General features: G+C 44.7%; 1 pseudogene across 1 annotated transcript; it reads right to left on the bottom strand.

Moving 5' to 3' along the window:
- Positions 1-5,253: 5,253 nt before the first annotated feature.
- On the bottom strand, positions 5,254-14,836 carry LOC308057421 (epoxide hydrolase 1-like; annotated as a pseudogene). Its single transcript has 8 exons — positions 14,621-14,836; positions 13,676-13,856; positions 12,663-12,893; positions 12,165-12,294; positions 10,771-10,970; positions 7,926-8,034; positions 7,473-7,598; positions 5,254-6,507 (listed from the first exon to the last, which is right to left on the bottom strand). The product of its transcript is annotated as an epoxide hydrolase 1-like (transcript).
- Between the last annotated feature and the right edge of the window lie 727 nt (positions 14,837-15,563).

The following is a 15,563-nucleotide window of genomic DNA, read 5'->3' as shown; positions in this document are numbered from 1 at the left end:
TCCAGACATGTATGTTGGGTTGTTTGCCGATGTCTAAATTGTAATAGAGATTGGTCCCGTGTTTCATTTAAGAGACAACCTTACTGTATGAAATGTCACAATGATTCGATACGTACCAGGGGACCAGAGGATCAAGTGGAAATTCGTAAATTATTTTGTGGATGGGAACTGTCAGTACCTGAACTTTGGGAAGTACATGAAACAGACTGGTACAGAGTTTTAAGAAGTGTACTATAAGATTCGCCTGGAAACGGACACAACAACCAAACAGGTGGAAATATATTTAAGAGATAACTAACTCTTTAGACCTTGGAAATTATTGACAGGATAACAGCAAAATTCCCCTCAAGACTACCTGCTGCTGCCGAGAAGATACTGATATCCCGTTGCTCTCTGCAAAAGAGTAGACGAGGAAGGCAGAGAGGTACTGAACAGTGGGGAAATGAAAGCTAGTATCCTATTAATGGTATTGATTACCATGACTTTAAAAAAAAACAAAAAAAAATGAGCATTACTCTTCAATTGGACCTTAGGTTGATGGGAAGATTCAATCGATGTTCGGTACAACGTGACAGCCGGATCCCCAAAATTCCAAGTTAAATTGGAAGATTTAGTCTTTTATGAACTAGACCCACCCAGTTGACGAGAAAGAACAATAAAACCTTTTTATCTCTGCCCCAGTTCGAATCCAGGGAAAAGCTACTGCAATTTCCCTAATCACTATTACTGTGCATATTGGGGATGTGAAACCATAGCTTCAAACTGGGACGTAGCCATTAAAAATAGATTCTTAACTATAACATGGGGACCCGGAGGATGCAATCCGCCAGCTCCTAGCTGGGACAGACACGTAGAGGACCCCCATCTTGGCAACTGTAAGCTTGTTATGTACTAGAAATCCTGCAGCCTAATGACCACGGATGGCTATTAGGACGAACCTGGGGAATAAGATATTGGGAACCTGGAGCTGCTAGAGGGGTCTCTTCTATCTAGTTCCCCCAGTCTCACCCCAAAAGGCAAGTAGTCCTGCTCCTGGCAAAGTTTGATGGCCCTCCACTGAACTCGCTCACGGATGAAAGACCACTCTCTCTTGCACTGGGGGCTCAAAATTATACCCAGGGAGCTGGACACAACCCAGGGACTGCCAGGTAGCAGCGTACAATCCCCTCCCTCAGTCCCCTGGCTGTGCTGCTCTTCATACAGCCCAGGACACCGTTAACCTTCTCAGCCGGCAGGGCACCCTGCTGGCTCATTCTCAGCTCACTTTCTGCCAAGCCCCTCTGGCTATTCCCAGCAAAGCAGCTCTCCAGCCAGGCAGCTCCAGCACGTGCTGTAGCAAACGGTTGTTCCTCCTACTCTCCTTCCACGAAGGTACGCTTACCAGACTTCTTCTGTCACTTCACCAATGTTCACTCAGGTCACAAACAGAAAAATGCAGGCAGCTTCCTACCATGCAATTTGATATGCGCCATCACTCCCATCATGTAACATGGACACCACAATTTTGCTTAGAAGATAAGACTTAGATGTGGATGCAGGAGAGCTGTGACACCTCCCCTGTGCACAGCACAGGCTGAATGACCAGCTTTTCTGGTCAACTGTATCTGCCTGAAAACTGGATATTTACTGCAGGTCGATACTTGAGCGTATTCAGGCGAGGGAACAGCTGGGGAAATGGTAGGTGAAGAACTAATTGCTTAGTGAAAAGGCTGCTTATTCCGTCTGACGTGCGGAATTAAACTCTGTAACTCGGGGTAAGTTATAAAGCGGGGTGTTTATTGCGGTGCCGGGTGCAAGGGGGGTCGCTCCTCCTAACTTGCACACGTAGTTTTACTCACGATACTTATTTACACAGTGAAGTTGGTTAGTTCTGCCCAAAGCCTACACCTACGAGATAATTATGGGTTAGTTGCCTTCTCGCTGCAGTTTAAAGGTAGAGTTCATTTTAAATTTCCTCCCCATGCTCCCCGGGCGGGGGGGTTCACTCTCTTCGGGGGGCCATTTGAGTAGGAGGTCGGGATCTCCCCCACCACAGTGATTGTACCCCGGTGTCCTTGAGCCTTACCCCTTCAGCAGCCCGTTTTCTTCCAGCAGCTCGCAGGCCCCTGCCAGAGGCTCCGTATTCACAGGCCGGTGGGGCTCAGCTCCCCCTGCCCTGGCTGCCCCCCGAGGCGCTGAGCGGGCTGAGCCCCAGCCCCTCTCTGCAGGCAGGGAGGCTCCTGCCCGCCTGCCGGTGGCTGCTGGCCCCGGGGCGGCTCCTGCCTGCAGCCCGGCTTTCGGGGGGCACCGCGCTGTCTGGGGTCGGGGGGGCACAGCCCTGAGCGCTACAGCTTGCCTACCGGCAGGCAGAGCCGCTCGGCGTTAAGGCCAGCGTAGTTTTTGCATGTGTTTGGTCGTGAATTGGCTTCCGGAGAATAATGCTTTTGAGGTATGATGGCATGAAATCACGATTGAAACAGAGCAGGCATCTGCAGGAGAAATACCAGCTTGGGTGTAAGTCGGTGAACTGTATTGCCTCTCCCCAGCATTACCTTTAGTGTTCGTTGTTGGAGGGAAATCGGTCGTGACAGAGGTATTGTTAGAGTTTACCTGTCCAATGAAATGCCAGAGACTGGCCAATTAGAAAATGTGATTTATTAAAGCAAGCGACAAGTAAGCAAAACAGCGCTGGGCAGCCGGGGAGTCTCCTGCTCCACCAACGGCGCGCAAATTCAAGCAAGCTGAGCAAATTCAAGCAAGCTCTTTCACTCACTCTTTGTTGCGGATGTCTTCAGTGAGCTGAAGGCTCTCCCTGTCATGGGCACTGTTGTTATGCTCCAAGGACACCGTGATTGTGGTGTTGATTGGTTCCGGCCCAAGCTCAACTATAAAGTGCCGACTCGAGGGAGGAAACTAGCTGTTAACTTGTCCTGCGATGGAGACATCAACAGAAGTGCCTCGGCTCCTCAGCATGTGACCTCTACTTGGGAGGACTATGTCTGGTTTCAAGCACCAGCGGCGCTCAAAGGCTTTCACGAATGACCCACACTCTGTAGAACTTCAATGGAATATCGAATAACCTTTGGTGCCGCTTTAAGCGATAACTTTATCAAATACAACTGTGTATTCTTGTCTGTCTGGATCCTTTATTCAGGGCGTCTACTACCTTCCTGTAGTTGAACCGTGTCCATCTGTTTTCATCTCCTGAATGGCTGTTGAAAGCAATTACCCTTTAAGGCACAGCTGCACAAAGATACAGTGATTCTTTGGGGACCTGAGTTATGGTACAGGAGACTAATTGGCGCGTTGGGAGTAAAACTTTCCTGCTGTGTACTTGCTGAACTGGCAAATACTGGATAAACCTTTTCCCTCCCGAGTTTTAATGTGGCCATTACTAAATTAGCTGATTGCTTGGGACTCTCTCTGGGTAATGTACATGACTATTAATACACTTGGCCTTTACTAAAAAGGCTATAGCCATTCTTACCCGTAAAAGGAGACCTTTGTAGTCTGATCAGGCTTGAGTGAGTACTCGAGTGTTTGCCTATCTATTTGATAAAATTAGACTTCTCTATAACTCAATTTCAGTTACTTAATAATCCAAACAAAGAGTGGGACTTCTGAGTAATTGGGAGGTCTTGTACTGGTGACAAAAAGAGATTGATTGGCCCTGTGGAAGTGGGGAAGCACGTCTTCCTATTTTTTTACTAACCTTTAGCCCAACAGCCTTGACGGTCAGTTAGATATACAGTTAGAACTAAAATCAAGCGGTTTCTGCTCTAACCCTCTTCAGAGGAAGTTAGGACTGCGGCGAATGAAGAGACGGGACGCAGCTTGATGCAAGCAAATGTCAATTTATTGTACAGAAGCACGAGGTTTTATACACTTTCAGAAGCTGCACGTTTGAAACAGATTGGTTCTTGAAGCTAAGCCTTGCATACTAGGCAATCCCCGATTGGTGGTTAGCTGCCATCAATTAACAGCAAGGGGTTACCTTTCCTTGGCGCCATCCGTCTCCCACCCCCCTGTGCTCTGCAAACATCTCATCATGTTAATTGTTGTCCAGACAAGCTCGAGCACATTCCCCTCAGCAAACGGATTGCCACGCATGGTCCTAGTTTCCAGCCCGCTCCTGCATCTCCCCCTTCCTGTTGCACAAAAAGAACCTTTGAAACCGAATGAGTAAAAACAAGGTATAAGTAATAGAACAAATAAAAAACCAACTGAGACATATTATCAGTGTCAAAATAACCCGCTGTCTCTGTTCCGTACAATTTTACAATTTCCCCTTTTTGTTTTTGAACAGCTAGGACCAGGTTTGCCATGTTCTGCAGGGCCCTTGCAAACATGACAGCAACCAAGGTAATAGCAAACAAACAATACTGTCAGTTGAGTGAATGGATGCCCCAAAAGGCTGACATCTTCTCAGATTTTGATACCATGTTGCTGCAATGGGGCGCCTAAAATCCCCGCAGCACATACTATCCAAATCCTCACAGCCATGTCCTTGAACCAACAACAAAAAGCAGTGGCAATTTTGACTCACATGCTTAACTGCCTACCAAACAAGGTGATTTAACTCTTTAATGCTTTCCCTGCTGTTACTCCGGATAAGAGAAGAACCGCTGCGACACGTTCCCATCATAGCCTCCTACTACATATAGCATCTACAGAAAGACAATGATCGACATTCAAAGTGTAAACAGTATCATCTTCTTTTGGATTAACATTATACATAGGTGGAAGGGCACACCAAAAAAGAACTGGTTCAGTCAAAAAGTTCGAAACATAGTGTGCCTTCTCTGAACATACCTCTGGGGTCATTCCCTTCGTTCCCTCTTTTTTTATGCAAAGAGAAACACTTCCACCAAAACAGAGAAGCCCCTATTTACATCTCTGAGCCCGGACACAAACCGCAGCTGTATGCGCCACCAGGCTCAGGGCAGGAATCATTCATGCCGTTGCACAGCTATATATCTCTACAAGCATGCAGACACCTATTAAACACTAGATAACCATGTTTATCTTTCCTATTCTCCTTCACAATACCTAGCTGTTTCTCCCATTAGTTTCCAGCCCGCTCCTGCATAGGACTCCTGCCCCAATATGCTAGCTTGTTCTCACTTAAGACAACAACAATAAAAGTTAGTTTCTTGCTTGCTTTTACTTCTAAGTCTTAGACTCTTCAATGTTTATGAAATGTGAAGAGGCGGTGAGGCGAGTGTGATCAAGTTCAGCACTATCTTTATTTGTCAAACTCCTGTTCAAAGTCAGAAGGTATTACTTGGGAGCAGAACTTGAGCCCTTTCTTCTGGCCTGGTGTCTAGTGCAGAATGGGAGAAGGAGGGAGGGTGAGAAACACTTGAGAGCTTTGAACAGTGTGTCAAAACTAGGTGTCTGCTGGACTTAACCTTCAGTCAGCTACTTAGAAGTGTCTGTAATGTAGTGAGCTTAACAGCTCCAAACAGCCCTATCCCATTTGAAGAGAAACTCGAGCCTACTGGTAGCAAGGTTGCTTGCAGCTTCTTGCTAGCAAAAATTGCACGATGGTGTGATAAGAATCGTTTGAAATGAGGGTAAAGGTTGAAGTAACCTGCTACGCTTGGTGCATATTTTAACTTTACCATTTGGAATGGAATGATAAAGAACGAAGAGGAAATTAAGTTGGTATTTTTGAGCTTGGAGCACACTAGGAACGCTGTCTCTGCCTTGTTATCCATTAAACATCTGTTTACATAGTGTAGTAGCTGCTAAAGCTAGCCGTAGGGGGAAAACCTGTTAGAATGAAGAAAGCTGCCTTGTGTGCAGCTGCCCACTTGAATATGTAATTCCTGGTCTCTTGAATGAAATATAACTTGAACGTAGGAGTGTTTGTGCTCAGGAGATCAAAACCCTTTACACTTCCACCAAAGCTGCTTGTAATGCATATTTCAGACGCTAGCACTCAAGTGTTTAAAGAAGCTTTTAAACAGAAGCCTTCGTTCTAAGGATCAAGGGGCTGGTTTCTTTCTACTCTCTTCCCCAGATGAGTGCAGTGTTACTGCAGTAAACCGTTCATGTATTCTGTTACACTTGAACTATGAGTGCAGCAATGATACGGTGCCAGGAGTGAAAGAAGACAAGTTGCTTACTTTGGGGTTTTTTCTTTTATTCTTTAGAAAAGCTTTAGAGCTTCATTAACAATTTTAGTACTGTAATGATTATCAAAATGAAATGTTGTTTTCTCTATGTGATTACATTGGATTTATTTGATCCCTCAAAGTAAAGGTTCTGCTGGTGGCAGAACAACTTGCTTCTGTTCTGTATATGTATCTAAAGTGCATGTTCACAGCTGTTCCACCTTTCTGACAAAGTGCATGATGTCTTGTGCCAGAAGCTTTGGTCCCTCAAAGGCAGCAAAATGCCCTCCACGTGGCATGTAAGAGTAAGTGATGATGTTCTTGAAGACCTCCTTTGCCCAGACCCGTGGTGTATGTACTAGCTCCTGAGGAAAAAGCTGCAGTCCCTGTGGGAACATACACTGCAAACCTAGAGGACATTAACTAAGTGCCTTTTTGAAAAAAGTCCTGGGGAAATTCTATAAAAACCTCCTGACTCTAGTAATTGCCACAGTCAGCTGGCAGAGCTTCACCGCAGCGACACATTTTGTGGTTTGTACTCTGCTGAAAAGCTTTGCTTGTATTTGAGTCTCCTTGAGTATGAGAATATTATACCCAAAAACGTAAAGTAGAGCCAACTTCGCACACGGTTCAATCTTGAAACGTTTCCTATTTTTAAACTTACCTTGTTTTACAGTTTTGCGATAAATGGCAAGACGCATCACCTCTTTGTGACAGTCAGAAATGAGCCTGCTCAAGTTTACTTTAGAATTTATAGTACCAGCGTAACGAATGAGTTGAGGAAAGGTAAGCTGGCTCGGTCTACAAAGGAAAAGACTCTTCTATTTGTTTGTGTGATCAATCACATGGAATTCCGTTCTGCAGCATTTTCTGGTCAGCCTCTCTTATAGTCATCTTAAAGTCAGTGGCTGTTAGAAGGTGCTTGGTTTGTTAGAAGGTACTGCTCTCCAGATTGCTTCCCCAAGTTTGTGCTTAACACTTGTAGTCGTTAGTTTTATCCACCACTAAGCCGTATGCTTCCTAATTCAGTTTAAACGTCTCTCTTGGAAATGCTCCTGATTTTCTGTTTTGTTTTAACTGAACTGAGCCAGAGATCACATTTGTTTGGTGACTAAGTATATAGACCTGTATTTTGAACACAAGACTGAATATAGTTTGATATGTCCGCTGCATTGTCTTGGCTACAAGCTACTTTGTGTGAATTACAGGTTCAAAAGAAAAATGACTCAACTATTTTTATCAAAAGAAAATAAGAACTTAGATTATTTTTTTTAACAACTTAAGTTTGCTGTTTTAAAGTAATCTAAATGTTTATACAGGCAAACGTGGTTCAATCTCATTTGCAAATCTTTCTTACACCTACCACTTCATTACCTGGCATCACCTGTTAGACCAGGGTCCTTGGAGATGTTCTCCTTGTAGAATCGCATTGAGGACACAATGGAGGATGTCACCCAATAAATCATCACATTGGCCAAAAGCTCATCAAGAGTGTATTTGCTATTGATAGAAAAAGATGAAGACGTTTCATTGGAAGCTGTTTCTCAATACGCTATATTGGGCTCATGCCCTGAAGAACAGTTGTTCTTGTTCTCCACTTGTTTTCAAGCAGCAAATTAATTGGCACCCATGTGCCCAGAGCAAAACTGCCCGGTGCTGAAGCAGTAGTTTGCAGGCAGTCTGCTGTGAGTTTACACTACTACTTGTCATGTGTAACCTTTCATGCTCAAAATTCAGCTTTGGCCAGTCTTTTACCTATCTCCTCATTAGTTACCATTGCTCATTCTTTTAATGAGTCCTCTCATGGAAGAGCACCTGTTTTCTTACCTTTCCAAGCCTCCATCATCTTTATGCAGAAATGATTTATCTCTCCAGGTAGAGAATTTTTCCAATATATATGCAGCAAGCCCCCCAGGGGAGTCATTCAGTCCACAACCTAATTCAAGAGAAGAAGAGAACCATTGCAGTTGCCTGGCATTGCAAATACTTCAGTGGGAGTTAAACTGGACTTACATCAATTCTTCAGAGTTTTCTATGAGAATTCAGTAAAGAGTGCGTTTTACCAGCCCTGGTAGTACTTTATTCTTGAAAAGTTCACCCCAATGGAATTTTGGCTATAACTGACAGCACTATAAAGTTGAGCAATTCCTATACAAAAGAAAATAGGAGTTAAGAAAATCCTCTGGGCTTCTTGGTAATGTGTGGCAGAAAGAGCAAATTCAGATGTAAAGGGATTACACTCTGAAAAGAAATTTCAGATAAACTGTTTGGGAGCGCTGTCCTGCTTAGGATGGCTAACTGGGACCCTGAGTGCTGTTCACTTTCTATGTAATTTAAACAACAGTGGAGTGTTGTGTATCTGCTATCTGCTCCTGCCTTTGGGGAATGCTAACAAACATTATAAACACAGCATATTATATCTGTGTTTTAACCTGTAAAACGGGTGGGGATTACTTCAGCAGTGGTAGAGCTTGCCTTGGGAAAATTCCTGTACCACACTCCAGGCTGTAGTTTTACAGTATCCTTAGAATTGCCTACTCTCAAGTGTATTTTAGTGTGACTTTAGCACTGAATGACTGCGTAGAAGATGATGCACAATGTGATTTCAATTTAATAGTGGACATAGTTAATGCAAAGTAAGTTTGTGCATTGGCACAACAGTTTCCCTGTGCTGTCAGGCCTAAAGTGATTTGCTACACATCAAAGTCATGTAAATGCTTTGACCAGCAAAGGTAGGGCAGGCTAAAATGTGCCAGCTAACATATGACCCGTCTGGAGGTGAGCATTTTCTGAGCTGAAAGCTGTCTCCGAATCACTGTATTCAACTTTCATGGACTGGATGCTCAGAAATACCAGTCTTGTTTGCAGCTTACTAATGATTCAACCTGTACACATCTTAGGTACCACAGCTTCTGGTGAGTGAAAATACTGTAGCTTTGCTTTAAACCTGCCTAATGAGAACTAAACTGATAATATAGATATTTTTTGAGACTAAGCAGGGAATATGTATTTTTTCCCCCTATTTATTTTCTACCTTTCACAATTTTAGTGTGCTACAAAATCCCTGCTCTTCTTTTTTTCCAGGTTAAAGAGTCCTAGACTATGTACAGTGCTTGTAGGGAAGCTGCTTGGTCACTTTAGGGTTCTTTTTCTCCCCTTCTTGTATTCTTTTGATTATAAAATATATTAATGAAACAGGGGTGGAACAGATTCTAAATATCATGGATTTAGTGTTTTGTCTTACTCTCTTTTTGCTTTCTTTAAGAGTTTGTAGGATTCTCTTAAAGTCTGAGCTGGCTGACGTTTCAAAGCACTGTCCTTGACTCTTGGATTCTCTCACATAGCAGCAACCAAACTAGAGCCCATCGTGATTTTCTTCCTCTGCTTAAATTGCTTTGGACTTTGTTGACATCAGTTTTTATTGGCCAGTTTAATCAACCAGTCACTTAACTGCAGAGAGTTACAAAACCATTTATCTTTAGATTAAACCAAACCCTGGATAGGTGTCAGATTTTCACTTAACCATTCACTTTTATCTGTAGAGAAATTAAGATCATATTGAAAGGTACGGGTGCCAGCACAGATTTTTGTGATACTCTCTCTCCCCTGGAACTTGCTTACTTATTTATATTCATGAATTCTCATGTTAACTAGTTATTAACCCATGAACTTAATCTTTTTCTTAAGGCAGTTTAATGTCTTTAAGAACACTGGGGGAAGGAACCTCAACAAAACTTTTTTTGGAAATTAAATATGTTCCATTACTAGGTCCACAGCTTCTTGATCCTGCCAGAGCTCTGATATTTGAAGCACGATTTCCCTGTGATATTATCACCTGTAAATGAATTCTCCTTTTAAAAACATTTCTGCTAGTTTTCTGATCAGACACTAGACATACTGGTCTTTGTTTTTCTGGGGGCTGTCTTCATTGTTTGGCTTTTGAAAAGAAAACCCAAAAAACCCCAACCTGGTATCTGGTTTGTCTCCTTTTATTTCTCTGATATTGCAATCAGTTCAAGCAACAGACTAGGCATTAGCTGACGTTTCACTTTGAGTTTCCTCTTTTCCAGTTAAATGCCAGGATGGGGTGCTATTCCTTCTATGGTCTCCGTACCTGATGCCAGTCTGAGACAGCTCTGCTGTCTTTCCTGATGAGGGTTTATTTCAATAAAGGAATACCCCATAATCTTTGATAATATTATACAAATAAATCATGTAACTTTTCTGAGATGGCCATACCTTTCTTCAGACTCCTTATCTACTGGTCCCACTACATCATGCTTCTGGCTTCAGGTATTATGGCTGTGTCTACCTTTCTGCAAGATTCACATTGCACTTGCTTATTTTTCTTGTTTTCACCCACATTTATTTCTAGAAGCTTCAATTTCAGGGTCCTGTGCTTTACTTTAAGAGGCATTTTGCAAAGGGTTTCTTTGCCATAGAGAAGTGGTATGCCATTTAACAGACCTTGAAAAGTGATATTTGTAGTCTCCGTCTTTCTTTAAGCGGTTCCTTTTCACTTCCTTTTACACAGCTCTTGTCCCCATGTCTTGCATTCAGTCACCAGAATTCACTGCTTCTCAGACATGGTTGGCTTTTGTTCAACTATGTGTTTATACGCCTTAAGCAGTCAGTATACAAAGTTCATAGTGATATAGAGAAGGTTCATTACCTGCAGTGTCTGGTTTGGTGGCTTGGATGTGTAAGTATCCAGACTCTCGCAATAGTTCATGTATATTCTTCTGGATGAAAGGATACATACGTCGAACATCTTCCCTAGTAAAGCCTATGAGCCATGGTATATAAGCCCCAAGCATCACGGAAATCATCCTTCTCAAACCTTCTCTGCCAGCGAAGATAAGATTCACAGATCTGAAATCAAGTTAATGAATAGAAGGTTAAATCAAGCCATTTTCTGTTTCCAAATTTTCTAGAAAATAAGTCTGACGGGAGCTGTAATAGAAGCATTTCACTAAGCCAAATACATAAGCCCTTCACATTTATCGTGATTTCCAAAAAAATTTGGGAGAGTTAAAAATGGTACAGCTGGTGCCATCTCCATCCAGGAAAGTCCTATACTTCGTGGTACTGATCAGCTGCTGAAAGGCTGAGCTCCTTCCTTTTCTCCCTGCCAATTTTAAATTTATCTCCTTCCTGATTTAGAATGATGATCCTTGAGGTCTCAAATCAAAATGCAGCAGAGCTTACTTCCATGCCTAGTGAAAGAGAAGCCAAACAGCACTCCATTTTTCTCTGTACAACTCTTCCCTAGATAAGGGAGGCCAACAGCATCCTGGCTTGTGTCAGAAATTGCGTGGCCAGCAGGACAAGGGCAGTGATGCTGTACCCAGCACTGGTGTGGCTGCACCTCGAATACTGTGTTCGGTTTTGGGCCTCTCACTACAAGAAAGATGTGTCCAAAGAAGAGCAACGGAGCTGGTGAAGGGTCTAGAGAACAAGTCCTATGAGAAACAGCTGAGGCAACTGGGCTTGTTTAGTCTGGAGGAAAGGGGGCTTGGGGGAGACCTTCTTGCTCTCTAAAACTACAGGAAAGGAGGTTGTAACAAGGCGGGTGTTGGTCACTTTTTCCCAGGTAACAAGTGAGAGGATGAGAGGAAATGGCCTCAAGTCGTGCCAGGGGAGGTTCAGATGGGATATCAGGAAAAATTTCTTCACTAAAAGGTTTACCAAGCATTGGAACAGGCTGCCCAGGGAAGTGGTAGAGGTATTTAAAAGGTGTGTAGATGTGGCACTTAGGGACCTGGTTTAGCAGTGGACTTGGCAGTGTTAGGTTTATGGTTGGACTCAATGATCTTCAAGGTCTTTTCCAACCTAAATGCTTCTATGATTCTATGAAATTTAGAAAGCGTGAGAATGCAAATACCACTGTCAATGCAAAGCACGTGAATATGACTGAATGCACAGGGGTGGGGATACCCCTGGAGAAAACAAAGCAGAAGGCGATGAGAGGCAGGGCAAACAGAAGGCAGGACCCGGACCGTGGAGCCAGAAGGTAGGGTAAGAACTGGAGAAACCTTCTCTGCACTGATTCCCTTTGCTACTCACTGTGGCAGCATCTGGGCCATGTTTGTGGTAATAAGAGATCCCCAGTCTTCTCCCTGTAGGTAGTATTCTTTGGAGCCCAATCTATTCATCAGCTTATGAAATTTCCGAGCAGTTGCTTTGCTGTCAAAGCCTGTAGGTAAAGAGAAACAGAGGAAACCTGTTTGTCTTGGTGTATCATCCCCTGGCCAAAGATCATGGTCTGACAGAGGCACATGTTTATGCTGCTGTGTAAAGGCACAGTGTGCTATGCTGCTCTGCCTTGCTCCTTGGCAATACAGTGAACACAATACAGTGGAAAGTGGATAAAGTGGAAAGCAGACCTGGTTTCCAGCTACCATTACCTTCCAGATCTCCACAGCCAGCCCCAGAGCCTCAGCCACATGGGTGTTAGTGCAGAGCCAAGCATCTGCATTCACAAACTGCATTCCCTGGTGAGGGCCAGGGATGACTGAGGCTCCAAGAACCTGGCAATTCCAACAGCGCCTTTTCATCGCTCACCTTTCTGGTGTGGTGCCTCAGAGAAGCCATATCCTGGGATGGATGGGCAGATGACCTCAAACACCATGTCACCCTCATTCAGGCCATGCTCAGCTGGCTCTGTGAGTAGAGCGATGGTCTTGTAGAACTCGTAGAAGGAGCCAGGCCAGCCGTGGACCATCAGCAGAGGTTGAACAGCTCAACTGTGAGGGACATAGGAGGGCTTCACGTGGATAAAATGGATATCAATCCCTGCCACACATCCAGACAGATAAATTAAAGCCTTAGTTCCATCACAGTTTCTGTTCCAAACTCTGAAGAAGGAGGGTGGCAAAACTGTGATTAGCATTCACAGCAGAAGGTACACAATCAACCCATGGCAAGAAGATGCCTAGCTGAAAGGACATGCCTGGTATTTTACCTGTGTCTCATCTTTTACTTACAGACAGAGGTATTGATCCCAGTCCCAGTTACTGGGGTCACAGGAGACTGAGCATCCACCTCCTGAGAAATTGGTCTTACAGTATATAAGTACAGCTGCACTTCAATGCATAGCATAATGCAGCTAAGACACGTGCAAAAACATGACTAAATTACAAAATGTGTGGGTGATAAAAAGAGAAACATGGAAAAAGTAAGCGCAGGATATAAGTTTAACCTGCAGATCACTTATCTAAAGTCTGGCTAACCTCACCTGGCTAAACTGGGTGGTGGTGGTGGATATTCCAACCTCAGGGCCTGGGTAAATTTTACAGTTTTCAAAGGTGGCTTCAAGGCAATAGCAGAAGAAAACCTCGTTGTTATTTAGTGCAGGTTCAGAGCCAGATGAAGCCCATCTTCAAGCAGATCTAATCTTATCACCACTGTGCAATGATCTTAATCTATAGAGGGTTACTAATAACATAGCCTCCACTACTGATCCTTCATTAAGCTGTTATGCACACTGTTGTCTTAATAGAGTAACCTCTTAAAGCCCCCCATTCTCTCTGTGCATTTCAGAGTGAGACCTGCTCAAGCCACAGAGACCCCCTCACCTTCAATGGTGGTTCGGAAATGGGGATATTTGTTCAGGATTTCCACTTGCTTGCGTCGGTCAAACGGGTTCCTCCAGTAGGCCACCACCTTCTGCAGGTAGCTGGAGGTGAAGCCGTAGCGGAAGGCAGCCCCTTCCAGCTGCGGTGTGTAGCGGGCCTGCTCCAGGCGGCGATGCAGGTCCTGCGGACAGGAGCTCTTGCAAGGCTGGCCAGATGCCTGCATGTGCCCTATGCTAAGGCAGGCATGAACAGGCTCTCCTGGCTCCACCGGCTTCTGTGTCTCTCTCTGGGACACCACAAGCCCTCCTGAAGCAGTGCCATACTCTGTATAACTTCCTGAATCATTTATATGGAGAATATATTTTTCTACAGGTTAGCAGTTCCCCTAGGGCACCCAGGAGTAGTGGGTTCTACGCTTGCCTTACTGCTAACTCGCTTTAGGGTTTTGGGCACTAGGAACTTGCCAGCACTGCCAGCTGAGAGAAGAATAAGCAGCTCAGCCTGTGCTACCGACTGCTAGTTGGCCAGATAATTAGTGACAGGCTTGTAGGGACAGAAGGAAGGACCCCATCCTTCTTCACCCTTCCAACCCTGTCCTCTGCGGAAGCCCCTCAGTCCTGCCCTACTGGTGCCTTTGCTATCCCGGTGCCCTCCCACCCCATTCCACCACTGCAGACCTGCTGTCAAATTCTGCTGCTCAAAGCATGGCCTTTCTGCAGGAGCAGCCCCAGGTTGCATTGAGAGTCTGTGGTCTCAGAAAGCGTAAAGACATTGCAGTGAATCTGAGCTCAAATCCCATTCATAAAGGGCAGTGAGCCAGAGCATCATCTAACGGACCTGCGCTGGCTATTGCCCCCAAGGCATCACCTCAAAGCAGTAAGGTGGGTGATGAACTGGCTCCACCTCGCAGCTTTCTGCCCCTCCTTACCTCCCAGGCACGGGCACCTCAATTTCTTTGTCAGATGTTTCAGTCTTGAAGGGACAGATACTTTCATCTTCTTTCCCTTTTAGAGGTCTTTCATCTGAGCCCCACCATCCATTGCCCATTTCAATAGTCTTGATCTTGTGTCTAGACCTCAGCCAGTAAACCAGCATCCCTCCAATGCCCAGAGCGGCCACAGGGACCAGGACTGCATTCCTCTGAGAACATTCGAATGACCTGGGGAGGCATAAAATTGTTTGCGCCCAACAGAAGTGTCAAGGGTAAAGGGACTATGCTGAGGCTTGTAGTCACATTGGTTGGACGTGAGTAACAAACCCCATGCAGTCAGCAGGGGCTGGGTGTTTCTGTTATTTTTGAAGATCGCAGGCAGGATTTGTGGCAGGGTTACATCTACCAGTGTTTCTTAGGGACCTTAAGCCTTTGCTGATCAGGACTTGTTAATCACAAGGCTTCTCTGTCCCTCTCCTTATGTACCAGGTGTGCCCTGGGAGACAAGGATCAGTAGGATCTGGATCTATCTGTTTTAAGGCAGGTACTGAAGTGAATGGGATAGTAGCACCTGGACAGCTTCAGGAATAAAAACTGCACAGAGTGGGCTGAGGAGCAGAGACAAGAGTTTTCAGCTGCTGGAGACAGCTGGATGTGCTAGACATGCCCCTTGACTGTGCTACATACATAGCTCCCCTACAGATTCAGTCATCTTTTAGGGCAACGCTAGCCCTCCACCATAGCTGTCCATAGGTAAAGGTCTCAACTTGTCTGTCTGGTGCCTCTTTTTCTTACCTAGACAGCAAAGTTTCAGACTTTCTTGAGGTGTGGGAGCTAAGGCGCCAGAGCTGGATTTAACAGACAGACAGCAATGTTTTAAAACCGTTCAAACCCTTCAGCAATCAGTCCTAAATGTAGTGTCCCTTCCCGTCCCCCTGACCTGTGCCTCAAGCTCTC

This window comes from Falco punctatus (assembly GCF_963210335.1).
Source record: "Falco punctatus genome assembly, contig: scaffold_58, whole genome shotgun sequence".
NCBI lineage: Eukaryota > Metazoa > Chordata > Aves > Falconiformes > Falconidae > Falco > Falco punctatus.
Note: the sequence above shows the minus strand (reverse complement) of the source record. Positions and strands in the feature narration are given on the sequence as shown.